We start from the raw sequence: 18,512 nt of genomic DNA on the forward strand, positions 1-18,512 counted from the left end.
GATGATATGGCTCCATGGGCTGGATCTGGCCTGCAGGCCAGAGGTTGAACACCACTGTACTATGCTATCTGCTACCCACAGTGTGTGTGTGTGTGTGTGTGTGCGCGCGCCTGTGAGAGACAGAGAAAGAAAGAGTGCAGGTGCACGCATTATAAGGTTCCCTCTATTTCACAAGTTTATGTACCCCGTACAATGTTAACGAACTTTTGTTTTTTTCATCTCTAAATTCCTTAATGCAAAGTCAATTAAATAGTGGTGCTTATAAGACACACAGTATAGTCACAACAGAACAGGACTGATCACAGCTATCAATTCTGCCTATTTGTATCCATGGCAACTTTGTGATGAAGTTTCACTGAGACTTAATTTAAACCTGGGATGGGTAAAAGGAAAGCTAGCATTGTGTGCTTCTGTGTCTGGTGGGGTTGTCATGTATGGGATCTCTTAGGATAAATTTTTAATTACCGTGTTCACTTAATTACTCTTTTTGATTTCCCCAGTGAAATGCCTTTCTGTAGTTTGAGTGGCTCATTATGAAACTAAGTTAAATCAGTTGCTTCTTTAGTCATTTATTCTCTCATTCAGTGGAATTCATCCCAGCAGAAGGTCCCTCTTCACAGCCTCAAGAGCAGTTCCACTCTGAAAACTGACAATACATGGTTTTGTGCTTGTTGTCCTTCAATGACTTTTACTTTAACAAGTAAAAGTTGCTTTTTTCTAACTGCTCACCTTGTGCACTCCAACTTTCAAGCATCCTCACCAATCACCACCCCATGGTCTTCTAGATTTGTCTGCTGAGTCTTTTGTGCAATTGTAGAACCCAGGATAGGTGTGTATAGATGTGTTTGAATCAGACTGAGTAAACACTGAGTTGATAATGGACAAAAAAAAAATAAGAATCCCACTCACTCTCTTTTGTTGCATTGGCTCTGTCATGTTAAGCAGGAGGAAAAAATAAAGATTTATTTTTGTCATTAAAACAATCAGATATGATGCTGACATCACATGAGGCAGGGTTGTTGTTTGTTGTATCTACCCGTGGAGGAGGCAGAGGGTCAGATCTAAGCTGAAGAAAAGCGTGCTAAATACAGCTATGCTTCCTTTTTGCCCTCAGAGCTGGCCAGAGAGGGGTGGCGGGTGAACAAGGCCTTGACTCTTGCCTCAGTGGAGTGGCAGAACCAAATTTGGCTGCAGGGGTGTGAGTAAGCATGCCCCCTGGAGCAAGCTGGGAGCCAAGAGAACAACTGTGACACTTCTTTCAACTCCTGCAGCTCCATTTCTTTTTGGAGCAAGGTCCCAGGCTAGCTCCCAGCAGGCAGCAGGAAGGATGCGTTTCAAGGCTACTGAATCCATGGGACATTTTTGTTCCCTTGCTATAGTTGTCTGGGGCAGGACTGAATATGGCAGACTACAAGGCTGGCTGTGGAGGGTGCTGCACTGCTCCTCAGAGCCTGAACACAAGTCTCACTCAGTTAGTGCTTGGGGCAGATGTCAATGTGCAAATTAGCTAAACAATGTCTTAACCCACAGACCTGTGTGGGGATGTGTCCTGTTGATGGGTGAATTAGCCAACCCCCTCCTCTAGGGCAGCACCTTCTTTGGATCGCTGTAAAGAGATTATGACCTGTTCTTGTGCAGTGAAGTGGCTCAGGCCAGAGTTTAACTTTTTATTTAGTACTTACCAGGGTTAAAGCTGTATTTGATTTCTCAAAAGGAAATAAATTATTCTATTAGGTTAAACTCCCATCTCTACAGAGGTCCAGACAGACAGCACAAGGACTGCAATGCTCCATCTACCAGCAAGAATCAGTCAAGTGAAATTCAAGTGGTACATAGGATAGGCCTTTCTCAAACTCTGTAGAGGAGTGAATTGAAATAGCTGAGGACTGTATAAAAACATCATAGGGTTTGTCTCTTTCCCCAAATACTGAGGAGGGGACCTGAGTTTGGACTTCATGAGATAGAATTGTGATGTTTAGAAGAAAGTAGATTGCCAGCTATTTCATTTAAAAATAGGGGCCAAAGCATATGCATGTTCCTTCTTTCCAATTAATTTGCAAGGAATACAAGCTTAATAGCAGCATCATTTTCTTCCTAAGCAGTAATATTTTCTTAGAGTACTTGCTTTCCATAATTTAGAGGCCTGCTGTAAATAGCTAAGCAATTTAATCACAGCAAGATCTGTCTCATGGTCCACAAAAACAAACAAGAAGGCTGAAAGCCATCAAACTTCCTCTCAGCTTTTGTATTCAGAAGTATGTGAAGAGGAGTGGTTAGTGCTTAAAAACTGGGCTAATCTTATTCAAAGGACGCAAGTTGCTTATGAGTTAGAATGACTTTAGAACAGTACTATCAAATTTCTGACAGAGGGCAGCATTTCGTCTTTTTTCACAGAAAAAAAAGTGAGTTCTTAAATGACTTTGCAGTTCGGGCTGAAAATTTAAGCAGGGATTTTAATTTTGATGGATATAAGATTTACACTATTATTATTTATTACCAGCAATGCCCAAAATACTCTAAGTATATATGATCGTAAAGCATGACTGCCAAAATAGCTTGAGCTAGGGGAGTATTTTCATACAAAGGATGATTCAATACAAGTTAGTTATCCAGTTGTAAAGATGTGTTTTTATATAAGAACTTAGTGTACAACTTGGCAACCTATTCTCATTAACTCAGTGATAGTTTTGCCTTCAAAAGGCACAAAAATGATCCAGAATCTTTATAATGTAGTTGAGAAAAGCAACATCCTAAGAATACACTTTACTAATTCAGCATCTTACATTTATTGCAAGTAATATTGACTTAGTTTATGGAATAAGCACAGGGTTGTCATATTGCTGTTTTATTGCCAATGACCTTACAGAACCAATATGAGGCTTGATTTTGCAAGATACTATGCATCTCCTGGGGGTTCAAAGTGGTCTCTACTCACATTTCTGGAGCAGAAGTTGGGGAGAACATCTCACAGGGGACATAATCTACTGAGGTCAGTGGAAGACTTTCCATGAATTATGATGAGCACAGAACCAGCCCAGAAAGTACTGTGGACCCTACAGTATTAGGCTTATGATTATATAAACTTGAGCACCTCTCAGTTGTAAATTACATGTTACCAGTCAGGCAAGGATTTTTGTGGGTGATATAGGATGAATATAGTTGGGAGGGATTTAGACAAGCTTTTAAAGTGCCCTTCCTTAGGCCTCAGGGAGAGAATGAACTGTGTGCAAAACTTCAATGTAAATTATGCAAATTTTGTCCTTGTGCAAAACTTCACTGTAAAAAAAACCAGGATATAAGAGACATTATGAGGTAGCTAACAGACAGGAAAAAGTCAGTAGAAAGGATAACCTGGTAACTGCAAGAGCAAGACCATTCAAGAGGGTCTTTATCATCTATGGAGTGCAGAGAGATTATCAGGGATCAGGTAGGTTATAATGAGCCATGAAGTCAGTGTCTGTGTTAAATCCCTGTTCTTATTGTCTATAGTAGACTAATGAATTTTTGTTCCCAGGCTCACTTGAGGACTGTAAGGTCAGAAAGGGAGAGCCTTTTCTGTGAGAAATGTTCTCTTACCTGTGTTCTAGTGTCATCAGTCAGAAGTTTGAGTTCATTCAACTCATTTCATAATCAAAGTCAAATTTACCTCCCTACCCTCTTTCTCAGACTGAAAGGGCAATTGCTAAGAGTTTGGAGGTAAGAAGAGTCTATCCTGGACTTAATGGTGAGTAGGTAAGGGTTGACATGTATATCCAAGGTGAAATACATTTGTGAACAGGAGCAAAGAGGAAAAAAAGGCCAGCAATGAAAGCACCTGCAATGTGGCTTTGAAAGCCAGCTCATCACAGTCACACAAGGCACTAGGATGGAAGCAGGGAAAGTGGTCACAATAATAAATGGAAGCTTTAAATGTTTTATAATTCATTTTAGATACAAACTTTACTTTGTCTCACACAACCCTAGTACTAGCTCAGTATGTTTTACTTTAAATTACTGACATCAGAAGTGCTGGTTCTGGAAACTGAAATTATAGGAAAATGTGCACATGCCAGCGAAATGAATCCTAATGGCATTTCAAACTTCTGGGTTGTATTTTGTCAGCTCCCCTATGCAGCCTCCCTACCACTCACTCTGCAACAGAACTGGTCCTTGGCAGGCTGGCAGAGGAGATGTATTGAAAAGTCACTCTTCTGACCATAACCACACTCCAGCACAGATTGCTTACACATCTGTGGTTTGTTCTTCTTATTAGGGGGTCAGTACTTTTACAGCAGCTTCAGCTCTTTATAGCAGAGTCAGTAAGAATAAAATGGCTGGGATTAAGGAAGTGAGGTCATTGCCTGACAAGTGCATCTGTGCATACCACCAACTTTCCCCTGCCTTATAGCTCCCTGGCAGATACATGGACACTCCCACACCATGGCCTATTGCCAATCTGTTCTCTGACTCCAGTCTTTTTCATCCCACCTACTAGACACCTCTCTACCATGAGCCCTCACTGATTCCAGATTGCTTAAACAGCTCTCCACACACCTACTGCACAGCTCTGAGTCCAGCTCTGTTCCATGACCCTAGAACTTCCTCCTCTTAGTCCAGCTGGCCAGCCACTTTCTCCTCAGTCTTACATAACCATTGCCCACCCCCAGTCACAACACATGCTCTCCAGTGACCCCCTACCATGCTCTTGATCCTTCTTCCTTCTCTCCTGTTTGTCAGCTCTTGCCCTCTCTTTGCATTTATATTCAATATATGTGATTGATAATGCCAGAGATACTGGTTCTACCTCACTATGAATAATAAATAATACAGGGCATTCACATACCAATATAGCTATTTATGGTCCTGTATTTCCTACCTGGCTTAACATATCTCACCACTTTGGCTTCTCATTATTTTGAACTGTATCTTTAAGAATCTACTTATTCAGAACCTTTAATTGACATTGTACAGATACAGATGCCATTCTGGGAGCTTCTGAGCCCCTCTTGTGTGGTGTGGTGTGGTGTGGTGTGGAGTAGAGTTAGTCAAAGATTTGATGTCTAAATGTTTCAACCCCAAATAGTCTCTTTTCCCTACAACAAAATATTTACTAGAAAATGCTCATTTTATTAGGAGAGTTCCAGTTTTTCAGTGAAAACCCCAAAGTTTTCATTTTCAAAAAACTGGAAAACAATTTAAAAACCAAAATCTGAACTTTTTTGATCTACATCAGAAGGCAGAAACTTCCTGTGGACACTTTTGCACCTTCATTCAGTTTTTTTTTCCCCACAGAAAAGTCCACACTGGTCTGCTCTACCTGAGAGGTAATCAGTACCGCCTTGACTCAGGCCAGAGATCAAAGCTTGTAAATGTGACTTACTCTGGCCAGCTTTCTAAGTGGAATCTGAATTGAATGCTCAGATTTCATTCCCTGCTGCCAGAGGCCATGGGGAGGAGGGGGATTATAGGACCTAGAGAAAGCACTTTGCATCACATGTTGTTCCCTCTGGCCATTTCAAGAACATCACTGATGGACTCCAGAGGTTACTATATCTGGCATTACATAATTGCAGCAATGGAAAAACTGATGCAGCATAATGACCCAGAGGAACAAGCAGAGGAGTAGAAGCTGAATTAGGGATGGGGACATGGTGATGGATCCAAGACCCTTTAAGAACTGTGTTGGCAGAGTACAGTGTTTCTCCAGATAACCCCAGAGGCTATAATAAAAGGGCTGTGCCAGGTAAGGACTGGTTCCCATGTGGGAAAGCTTGCATTGTATCTGCCCGAATTTCCCCATTTAGGCCAGGACTTTGAGTTCCTGTCTTATAAAAACATTGAACTCGCTCATGGTTTTTATTAAAAGTAATAAAACAAAAATGTTCTCAATCCATTTTTATGAGCCTGCCGCTCCCCTACCCCTTTGTCATGCTACTAAAGCCCATTGCTCAATGCTGCTTCTCAGCTCCCCAGGCTGCATTTGTGTTTACTGAGAATGGGAGGAAAGCGGATTTTAGAGATATTTGGGCATGTGAACATCTACAATGTAAAAGAAAGATTTTAAAAAGGAATCATGAAGTAGCATAACAGTGCTGGAGATTGGCTTGCTAACAATGAATAAAGGCAGTACGCTTTTTAGGAAGAATGTAGTTGGCAGGGAGTCTTTGTTCAAGATTAGACACACTTTCTATCACACACGCACACATCTTCCATACACATCTCTTTTCTGCCTCCTTCCTTTTCTAGGAAGACAGTCTGTTCTTTAAACAACTGAAAGGTGTGCTTTGCAATTACTGATGATCACAAACTCCAGAATTCCCACATGATACATTTACTAAGTAGTAACATTGATTTCAGTACATAGTGAAAGTATGTACATGGTACACAAGCCTGCTATGCAGTATATCACTCAAACACAGGGTAAAGCTCTCTCTCAGAAAATGCATAGTCACTTTATTAGGTAGAAAAGTTATTATGTGGAATGTGTTATGTGTCCGCTTTTCTAGTTGATTTCACCTCTATGCAGGCTGGCTCCTGGCTACCTTTCACTCAGGTGCTGGAATAGTGCCTGGTGCAGACAGCCAGCTTCAGAATGTACTCCTTCCTGGACACGTCTACATGAGACACTTTACTGCACAGTAAAGCAAATGACTGCGCAGTAAGCATCACTCTCTACACCTGCAGACCCTTACTGAACAGTAATTTGCTCTACGCCTCTATAAATGCAGGTAGCAAATTAACTGCCAAGTAGTTACTGCACAGTAAGGCGCATGTAGATGGCTGACTGGGAGCAAATTTGCTCTTGGTCAGTCAGGCAGCAGGGGGAAAGAGATTACTCCCTGCCCCCAGGAACTGTCTGCTGCTGGGGTGGGCTCCAGTGGTAGAGCCTGGGCTGGGACAATGCCCCCCTGCCCTGACAACAGAGAACTCCTGGCCCTGGCTCTGAGATTGAAGCAGGGGTTGGGAGATTGCTCCATGCCCTTGGGAGCTGCCTGCTGCCAGGGCAGGCTCCGGTGGTGGAACCCAGGCTGGGATGATGTCCCCCGCCCCCAGCAGTAGGGAGCTCCCTGCCCCGTCTCTGTGATCCCAGCCCTGCAGCTCTTTCTGGGCAATTAGGGCATAGGGCTTGGAAACAGCCCAGCTGGGCTCACTGCTAGCTGCCCCATTGGTAGATAATCTTGTTGCTAGCTGTCCCACCAGTGGATCAAGGCAGGCAGCTGGGACCTTTCCCTCCCCCACAGCTCTTTCAAAGCCCCCCAACCCCAATGAGGGAGCTGGGGCCAGGAGCTCCCTGCTGCCAGGGCAGGGGGACATTGTCAGATTTAGAGCCCACAATCTCCCAGCCCCCTTCCAGGAGACAGCTGTCTCATGGCCCCATGTTCCCTGCTAGTCCCTGGGCTAGAACCCAGGGGGATCCTGGAACTCCACCTGGCTGTTGCAGGGGGCAAAGCAGGGTGGGAGCAAATATTGTCCTAAATGCCCACCTGTGTAGATGTCTGCCAGGGTAGGTTTACTCCGCAGTAATTTACTACATGTGCAATATATTCTGCAGTATATTTAATCTGTAGTGTTCACATCTACACATGCAAATGCTACTGGATGAGTTTACTCTGCAGTAAATTACTGTGTCCCATCCATTGGGAGCAAATTATTACAGAGTAAAATTTGCACATATAGATGCACCCACTACAGAGTAAATATACTGCAGAGTAAAATCTGGGGTAATTTACTCCATAATACTTGTCATGTGTACCCTAAATCTAGATCCCAACTTTCCTAAAGTTTGGGGGTGTTTCCATCCAAGGCTCTGACCACTTGTAACAGAGATGGGGTATTGTAACAAACTGGGAAAAGAAGGTAGAAACTGTGAGCTGCTTGTTTTTCAGCTGGAGAAAAGTATTTAAAGTATGAATTTAGGCACATGCTCACAAAAGAAGTGAACTTCAGCAGATCTGGGTAATCCTCAAAAGCTATGCATGCGTGTGGCTGGGATTTGTGTATGCGTATTAATTGTAATAGATCCCACCTCCCAGTAGGCATTTTCATCAGTAACTTTCCAAAAGAATTGCTTCTTACTCCATTATTGCATTGTCTCATTTAAATTCATTCATTCTCCTGTGGGCTTAATGCTGTTGTCTGTATATGAATGAATTAAAATAATAGACAATACAATAAAAGGAGGAGGAGGTGATTCTTTTTGAATCTTTATGGGTGATGAGTGCAGGGATTCATTTTAGATAAGCCTCTCTTCAGAGAGCTCTTGAGTACAGCAGTCTTTAGTAGTGGTGTGGGTAGAGAGGTAGATAACTGGAAATGCTGACATACCTTAATGTCTGTCTATAAATTCTGACACTTAATTTCTCTTCAGAGGCCTGAAGTTGAGGAGGTGGGATCAAAACATCAAATTGATCAAATGAGCAAGCTAAGACTGACAGCTTCAACCAAGACAACAATCTCAGATTGATTTCCAGCATGTTGCTGGCATCTTCAAGAGTCACTACAGTTTATTTCATTTGTCTAAAATGTGGCTGACTGTATTCAAATACTTATGTATTCATGAGTGGTTTTAAAAATATTTCAAAGGCCTTTTGCATGGCAGAGGGAAATTTTCAAAGGAGCCCAATTTCTATTGACTTCCAATAACACACAGGCTCCAAAGTCACTAAAGCGCTTACTTAAAAATTCCCCTTAAGACACACAGGTGCTGCCTGATCTGGATGGTCACAAGCCCACACTGTAAAATTCAGGAGCAAAAAGTGTTCAGGTCCCAAGCAAAAGTAAGGCAATTGCAAATCATCCTTCCCCCAACCTCCCTCCTACTCAGTACTGCATGAAGGATACAAATGTATCAGGAATTTAAAGTTTAAAGCCTAACTGTGCCACAGACCAGCCTGTGTGCATCACTTCTCTTGACATCAGGAAGAGCTGTGTTCAGAGATACAGGCTCCAATTTGTATTTGTGCTAGTGCAAGGACTGAGGGGCTGCTGCTTCTGCCTTCCTTATCCCAGGGCTACCAGTAGCCAATCTGGGCAGCACTTGTGCTTTAGCAGCAACAAGAGAAAAAGCCACAGGCATGTTTGTATCACAGAAGCAGGGTCCATCAGTAGGCAGACCTATAGTCCAGGGTTGTACCATAGCATGGCCTGGTGCACTGTTGGCAGTAACACTTGGTTACCCCGCTAGTTCTGTTTTATTTCTCTCTTTTTGCACACTTTTGCTCGCATGGCCCATATCTAGTTAATGCAGGCTTCTGTAACTTTTGGCTCTGCTGAGCCCTGTTGGATGCTTCATTATGATGTGATTGTGTACTGGGCCCCCTGGCATAAAGTAAAGCAGGCTAACTTGCTTCACTGTATTAAATGCACAAGCAGTGCATAAACATACACAGCTGAATGTAAGAGACAGTAGGGGGTTTTCAGCCTCCTTTTGCTTTGGTCATTCCCGTTGATTTAGCATCCACCCCTCAGCATTGCAGCCATAGTGTGCTTGCTGAGTACAGCAGCCCTACCTATGACCTTTGATGCAGCTGCGTGCATTAGGCCAGATCCTAACCTGGGATAAATCAGTGTAGCTTAACTGGCAGTCTAGTCCTTTAGTCCAGCAGTTCCCAAGCTCTGACAGGTTGTGCACCACCAATTTAAAATGATACAACCTTAAGTACCACCAGCAAATTTTTCTCTTACAAAGTAATTATAATAAATCTGTTAACATGTACCACAGACAAGTTGTCTGCGTACCACTGGTGGTAACTGTACCACAGATTGGGAACTGCTGCTTTAGTCTGTAACAGGTGTTTATACTGTGTCCAGCATTTCATGCACTTTTTACAGCTTAAAGTCATATATATTTCCCAAGCAGAGGAGCTGATCAGTCACTTCAAGCTTTGTCATGTCCTTTGTGCACCATGCATGACTAAGGGGATCAGGTCTACACAGTGGCAAGCTAACAGATGAGGAGACTATTTTAATAAGGCTGCTATGCTGCTGTGTCACAGCCCTGCAAGGACAGCATGTACCCCACTGAGACCAGAAAATAGTAATTCTGCTTATCTTCTAGCCAAGTCCTGGGTTGTGTGGGATCATAAATCTTACAGTTGGCATGTAAAGAATCAATTTAAAGTAAGAAAATACTGTAATGCTTTGTTGCCAGCATCTGCTTTTGTGGCCTGTAGCATCCTGGTACTGAAGCTGTCAAATTTCAGGTCCCACATCTTTAATAACTGACTCAGGTGATAAGACAAATAGCAATGATACTGTGTCACAGTACAAATTAAGCAAGAAAAACAACCAAGCTGTTCATACTGGAGTATGTATCACATTCAGAGATGTTGTTATAGATTAAATACTCTCTCACCACAGAAACAAAAGGCTATGATCACATCTAGGAAGGGAAAAAGCTTGTTCCTCCCAGATGACTTTGGTATGTTCAGCATTGGAATTGCTAAGTAACAATAACATGCTGTGTGGTGGTAACTATTTAGACAGACCAGATATCATAAAAGCTACAATATCAGAGCAGTGTAGGACAATACGCTAGAATAAGTGACACGTTGTTTAGAAACGTTTTATTGCGTTAGTGCAGAGTCTGTCCTTATTACAGTTACTATCTGAACTGGATTGTGTTATAAAGATGTTTATGTGAACAAACTGTATTTTGTAATGCTGAGTAGAAAAATATCAAATTTGTTACACTGGGTGCATCTATATGTGCAATTAGCATGTAGCAATGAACTCTGGCACAGTTTTGTTCTGGAGTTTATTGTTCACAGGTGCAGAGTTTACACATGCTCCTAGGACCATAGCACGTTGGGCCGGGGCAGAGCAGCCCCAGCTGGAAGGAGTTCTGAGGGGTCAGCCTACCAGCCAGGGCTGCTCCACCTGGGCTTAACAAGTTATGAAGGCAACCACCACACTAGCACCCTTGTGCCCCAGCCAGCCCCAGTCACCATCCACATGTGCATTTCAGCACACATAACTACACTGTAGGATAGTACCAGCAGATTTAATTAATTTACTGAACCCTGATATAGGCACATGTGTAGATGATGACATTTTACTGCAGAGCTAATTAGTCAGCTCCACAGTAAAGAGCACATGCAGCTGCACCTCCAGAGTTGGACCACTGGACCATCATATCCAGTTTCTTGCTTTTGAGAATAGTCAATACTCAGTATTTCAGAAAAAAGAGAAATTATCCCTAATGAAACTGGCCAGTTGTTGAAAGCTGTACATGAATAGGCTTATAGAATCTAAAGGAATACGCATTTTTATGCAACTGAAAGATACTTGGGGATGGCTTAGATAAAATCAGTATAACCTGTGCATTGTCAAAGAACTACCAAGGAGAAACATTTATCTTCCCCAACTTTAGTTACAAGTTGTACCTTTTAATTATTAAGATGCTGAAGTTGGCACAAGCTGCAAATAGATTGCCTTGGTAATCATTTTAAAGAGTCCCAATAGCTAGCGAGGATTCCCTTGTACTCATTTCCTAACTAGAGAAGAGAAATAAACTCTTCATATATTTATTATTATGAGCTGTCAGTTATGAAGATTTATTAATCCCTGCTGAGCTACATCAAACACTACTTTATCACTTCCCTGCTGCTACCAAAACACTATTATATATATGAAAATATTGAGCTCAGGCATGTTTTTAAGTCACAGAGCATTTATCCTTTGGAGATAAGTGAAGTTATGACAGTTATGCAGTGTTGTATACAAGATAATGCTGCATGACTTGCTGAACATAACATTAGGAGATGTGTTTTGAAGGTCTGACTCAGCAAAGTATTTAAACATGTGTTTAACTTCAAGCATACATTCAAGTCCCTGGAAGTCAATGGGATTTAAATACATGTTTGAGTGTTGTGAATGGAGTGTTGCTCCAGATCCAAGGATCAGATAATGGTAACTCAGATGTTTAGAAAAAATTGCAAAAGGTAAAAACCATTCCCTCCTGATGAAGGAATGACAGTTCAATGCTACAGCAGGTACATGGCCCATGTATATTCTGGCATTGTCATACAGTCCAAGTTTCAATGGGACATGCTGTCAACCCAGCCACTGATTAGGAATCATAGAAATTTAGCATTGGAAGGAACCTCAGGAGGTCATCTAGTCCAATCCCTTGCTCAAAGCAGGATCATCTGCAACTATATCATCCCACCTAAGGCTTTGTCAATCCAGCTCTTAAAAACCTCCAAGGATGGAAATTCCATCACTTCTCTGGGTAACCTGTTCCAGGGTTTTACTACCCTCCTAGTGAGAAAGTTCTTCCTAATATCTAACCTAAACTTCCCTTGCTGCAACTTGAGACCATTGCTTCTTGTTCTGTTGTCCGCCACCACTCCAAAAAACATAGCTCCATCCTTTTTGGAATCACCTTTCAGGTAGTTGAAAGCTGCTATTAAATCCCTCCTCAGTCTTCTCTTCTGCAAACTAAATAAACCCAGTTCCCTCAGCCTCTCCTCAGAAGTCATGTGCCCCAGCCCCCTCGCTATTTTTGTTGCCTTCCGCTAGACTCTCTTCAATTTGTCTACATCCTTTTTGTAGTGAGGGACCCAAAATTGGACACAGTATTCCAAATGTGGGCTCACCAGTGCTGAATAGAGAGGAAGCAGCACTGGCAGTGCTCCTACTAGTACAACCCAGCATGCCATTAGACTTCTTCCCAACAGGGAACACTGTTGGTTCAAATTCAGTTTATTATCTACTGTAATCCCCAGATCCTTTTCTGCTGCTTAGCAAGTTGGTCCTCTGCCTGTACCAGTGCATGGGATTGTTCCATCCTAAGTGCAGGACTTTGCGCTTGTCCTTACTGAACCTCATGAGACTTCTTTTGGTCCAATCCTCCAATTTGTTGAGGTCTATGAATCTTAGCCGTACTCTCTAGCATATCCACTATACCCCACCAGCTTGGTGTCATCTGCAAACTTGCTGAAGGTGCACTCTATGCCATCTTCCAGGTCATTGATGAAGATACCAAACAAAATCAACCCTAGGACTGACTGCTGGGGCACTCTACCTGATACTAGCTGCCAGCTAGACATTGAGACATTGACTACTACCCTCAGAACCCAACAATCCATCCAGTTTTCTATCCACCTTACAATCCATTCATCCAACTAACCCATACTTCCTTAGCTTGCTTGTGAGGTTGTGGGAGACTGTATCAAAAGCCTTGCTAAAGTTAAGGTATATCATGTCTACTGCTCTTCTCACATCCACAGAGCCAGCCATCTCCTCATGGAAGGCAATCAGGTTAGTCAGACATGACTTGCCCTTGGTGAATCCATGCTGACTGATTTTAATCACCTTCTCCTCCATGTGCTTAGAAATAGATTCCTTGAGGACCTGCTCCATAATTTTTCCAGGGACTGAGGTGAAGCTGACCAGTCTGTAGTTCTTCAGGTCCTCCTTCTTCCCTTTCTTAAAAATAGGTACTATATTTGCCCTTTTCCAATCCTCCAGGACCTCTCCTGATTGCCACAAGTTCTCAAAGATAATAGCCAGTGGCTCTGCAAGCACTTCAGCCAACTCCCTCAGCACCCTCAGGTGCATTTCCTCTGGCTCCATGGACTTGTACACATCCAGCTTTCCTAAATAGTCCCTCACCTGTTCTTTCATCACTATTGGATGATTACCTGCTCCCCGAACTGTGCTGCCAGGTGCAGTAGTCTGGGAGCTGACCTTGCCTCTAAAAACTGAGGTAAAAAGGGTATTGAGTACCCTAGCCTTTCTATATCATCTGTTACTAGGCTGCATCCCCCGTTTAGTAAAGGAACCACACTTTCCCTGATCCCCCTCTTGTTGCTGACATGCTTGTAGAAACCCTTCTTGTTATCCTTCACATCCCTTGCTAGCTGAAACTCCAGTTGTGCTTCTGCCTTCTGATTTCACCCCTGCATGCCCAAGCAGTACTTATACTCCTCGCTAGTCGTTTGTCTAAGTTTCCACTTCTTGTAAGCTTCTCTTTTTAGTAAGTTCACTGAAGAGTTCCCTGCTAAGTCATGCTGGTTTTCTGCCATACTTGCTAGTCTTCCTGCACATCAGGATGGTTCATTCCTTCACCTCAGTAAGGTTTCTTTAGAGTACAGCCAGCTCTCTTGTACTCCTTTCTTGTTGAGACTGACCTTCCAGGGGATCCTGCCCATCAGTTCCTTGAGTGAGTCAATTTAAAAGGTACATGCCTGAAGAAGCCACCACTGTGTGGTGAGGGTCCCCTGTTCACTTGGGCATGATTCACCTCCCTCTTCTCACCCACCACAACTTGTTGTTCACACAAGGATGATTATTAATTAAGGGCAGGTAGTACCTGTGGGTATAGCATGGTTGGATCTGTGCTGGTCTTCTGTGGGGCTCTTTCTCCCCTGCACCTCACTCCTTTCCACTCGGATACTGCCATTCACCTTGATGGTAAGTCAGGTCTCTGTTTGATTCTTCTTCCTCCAGTTGTCATGCTTTATTAGCCTGTTGTTCAGGACAGCGCCTGTGCCTTTACTCCCAAAGGATTAAACAAAACCGGTAACTAAGTATAAATTACTCAAGTGAGTTGGCAAGGAATGGTACTGATGCTCCAGCATTATTTGAGCCCCATCCCCCTACTGGGGTAGTAAACTAAGTCCTGGGTGACTTAGGACACCATCTCCACCGGCCCTTGTCTGGGCTGTTTGCCCCTACCGGCAGGCACCTTGTCTGCTAGCTCCTTTTGCCAGCATCCCTTGCAGGATGCAGTGTGGTTTGGGCCCAGGATTGCACAGTGCAGATCTACCATGGTGCTCTCTGGGGTGCTTCTGGCTTGACTCCTCCCCTGCCAGTCATGCTGTAGTGGCCAGGCATCCTCATACAGCCAGTCTGGCTGCTCACCCACCCAGCTTTGCTGTGGTGCCCATCCCCTTCCCCACCTGACCTGCACCTTTCTGTGTGAGGATCCCAGGGTGAGTGGAATCCCAGTGGCATCTGCAGCAAAAGGGTCCTTCTTCCCAATGGTGTGGGGAATGTGTGGACTCTCTCTTGGAATCCTGGTGTGTTCACTTGCTTCTTTCTATAGCCTGTCCTTTAGTCCAGCTCCCCTGGGCTTTGGGGTAATCAATGCTCCTTTTCCGGCTGGTGTGACACCGGCTGGTCAGATTACAGCCCTGCCACCTGGGCCCAAGCTGACCTGAACAGCTGGACACGCGTCCCCTGGAACAGGGGTGCATGCTTTTCTTCTTCCTTGGGTTTGCATCGACCACCAGCCAACCTGTAAGTTGGTGGCTCAGACAGGACCCTGTCACAGTCAAAGTCTGCTTTTCTAAAGTCCAGGTTCCATACTCTGCTGCTCTCCTTTCTTCCTTTCCTTAGGATCCTGAACTCAATCTTCTCATGATCGCTGCTGCCCAAGTTTCCATCCACGACTACACTCCCCACCAATTCTTCCCCATTTGTGAGCAGCAGGTCAAGAAAAGCATGACCCCTAGAGGAGCCCCCTACAAAATTTGCTCCAGGAAGTTGTCCCTAACACTCTCCAAAAACTTCCTGGATTGCCTGTGCACTGCTGTATTGCTCTCTCAGCAGATGTCAGGGTGATTGATTTCCCCCATGAGAACCAGGGCCTGTGATCAGGAAACTTGCACTAGCTGTTTGAAGAAAGTCTCATCCACCTCATCCTTCTGATCTGGTGGTCTATAGCAGGCACCCACCATGACATCATCCTTGTTGCTTTCCCTTCTGACCCTAACCCAGACACTTTTACCAGGCCTATCCAGTTTCATACTGGGGCTCTGAGCAATCATACAGCTCTTTAACATAAAGAACAACTCTTTCTCCTCTTCTCCCTTGCCTGTCCTTCCTGAATAGTTTATACCCACTCATCCAAACTGCTCCAATCATGGGAACTATCCCACCAAGTCTCTGTTATACCAATTGCATCATAGTTCCAGGACTGTGCAAGGACTTCCAGTTCCTCCTGCTTGTTTCCCAGGCTCCGTGCATTCCTGTACAGACACCTGAGGTAACTAGCTGATTGACCCTACTTTCTAAAGAATGAGAAGGCCTCCCTTGTTGCCTGCTCCTGCTTGCTCTTCCTCCAGGTCACCCACTTCCCCACTTAACCCAGGGCTTTGGGCTCCATCCCCCAGCAAACCTAGTTTAAAGCCTTCCTCACTAGGTTAGTGAGCCTATGTGCAAAAATTCTTTCCCTCCGTTCATCAGGTGGATCCCATCTCTTCCTAGCAATCCTTCTTCTTGGAACAACATCCCATGGTCAAAGAAGCCAAAGCCCTGCTTGTGACACCCTCTGTGCAGCAATGCATTGATCTGCAGGATGCATCTGCTTCTGCCTGGGCCCTTCCCCTTGATAGGAAGAATTGAGGAGAACACCACCTGAGCCCCCATCCCATTCATCCTTGCACCTAGAGCCCTGTAGTCATTTTTGATCTGCTCAGAGTCACCCCTGGCAGTATCATTGGTCTCCACATAGATGAGCAGCATGGGGTAGTAGTCAGAGGGCTGGATGAATCCTGGTAATCCTTCCATAACACCACAGATCCAGGCTTCAGGCAAGCAGCAGACCCCCCCCAAGACAACAGGAAAATGATAACCATCCCCATCTTGTCATGAGATTTTCAGGATCATGGCTGCTGTTTCTGGAACACATCACTGACAGTGGTAGCATATACTAGTCTTTTAATTCTTCACAAGCTGAAGATGAGGTTTATTTTACTTCTATCTTATTTTATTTTTTGAACTAGGTAGTGTTTGTTAAAGCTGTCACACCAACCTTCTGCAGCCTGTTTTTAACCACCTATCTAACATGAACAAACAGTCCTTGAATCAGAATCAGGAGCTCAGGACTCCCCGCTCCCTGAGTTACAGTTACACTACTTATTTGCTCTCTTTGTGGCCCCATGATGGCTGCCAAATGGCCCAGCTTCACAGGAGGAGCAGAGGGTGCCTCCTTCCTAACCAAACCTATAGGCTGGTGGCTAGGGTATGCTCTGACCCACACACTAAGAGATGTGGGTTTGAGTCTGTTGAGGCTTGAGAGGATCTAGACCCCAGGTCTCCCACTTCCTGGACAAGAATTTTAACCACCAATCTAGTGGCAAAAATAGTCACTGGTCACAGTCAAGTGTGAATTGGAATATGCTGCCCTTTATGCTGAATTCAGTGTTGCAGACAGTCAGGTGTCAGATGGGCATTTCTCTCTGAGTTCCAAAATGATGAAGACCTGTAATGTGCAGCCCTAAACCAGACACTAAAGTTCATACGCGTACCCTTTATTAGTTTTTCCTACTGGGCACATCTACACGGGATGCTGCATCACTGTAGTGCCGAGCTACAGCGACATAGTGTCAGCAGGCACAAACCATGATGCCAACACTACTGAGCAGTAGCATCAGAAACAACCCATGCGGTGCCGGGACTGCGCAGTAACAGCAGTTACTGCTCAGTCATTTAGTACTCGCTTAAGCACTTACTCATTTATTAAGTACCGTTCATTAGGGGTGTGCAAAGTGGGCCCTATTCAATTCAGATTCAGATTTGGCCCAAATTGGGGGACAGTGATTCGATTTGTTGATTCAGATCACTGTCCCTGATTTGATTTGGCCGAATCCAAATCTGAAGATTTGATGCTGATTCAGAGAATCAGCAATTTGGGCATAGACACAGCTTTAAATGTTTTTTCTACATACCTCGAGGTATCAGCACAGCTTGTGAATGCTGCAATGCTGGGGCAGATGGAGTGTCCTACAGGAGCATCAGGGGGCCCCTACATGCTTGGCGGCGAACCCGTAAGTGGACCAGAAGTACTTCTGGTCCACTTCTGGGTCCACAGAGAGCACGCTGGGGGGCCCCCGTCAGCTCAGTGATTGGCCGCGGGGGGACCTTGGGTGCCCCCCCAGACCCACAAGGTAACAGGCACTAAGCCGGGGGGGGTGCAAGCACTCCCCCCCCCGCATGCTCCCCAGTGGACCCGGAAGTGGACCGGGAGTGCTTTTAGTCCACTTCTGGGTCTGCTGCCAAGTGCACTGGGGAGCCCCCCACCCTCCTGTGGGACGCTCCATCTGCCCCAGCAACAGCATTCACGAGCCACCTCCTACCTAGAGGTATGTAGAAAAAACATTTAATGCTGTGTCTATGTCTGAATCTCTTAATCTTTCTGAACCTTTCCGAATCTCTCCAAATCAATTTGGAGGGTTCTGATTTGATTCAGAGAGATTAAAGGGTCGTCTGATTCAATATGGATTTGGAGATTTGGCCACTGAATTGGGTCAAATCTCATAGATTTCATAGATTTCATAGACATTAGGGCTGGAAGGGACCTCGGAAGATCATCGAGTCCAGCCCTCTGCCCAAAGGGCAGGAAGTCAGCTGGGGTCATAGGATCCCAGGAAGATAAGCATCCAGTTTCATCTTGAAGGTGTTCAATGAAGGTGCTTGAACCACCTCCAGTGGCAGGCTGTTCCAGACCTTGGGGGCTCGGACAGTAAAGAAATTCTTCCTTATGTCCAGCCTGAAACGATCTTGTAGTAGTTTGTGACCATTCG

The sequence above is a fragment of the Alligator mississippiensis genome, chromosome 5 (assembly GCF_030867095.1).
Source record: "Alligator mississippiensis isolate rAllMis1 chromosome 5, rAllMis1, whole genome shotgun sequence".
In the NCBI taxonomy this organism is placed as follows: domain Eukaryota; kingdom Metazoa; phylum Chordata; order Crocodylia; family Alligatoridae; genus Alligator; species Alligator mississippiensis.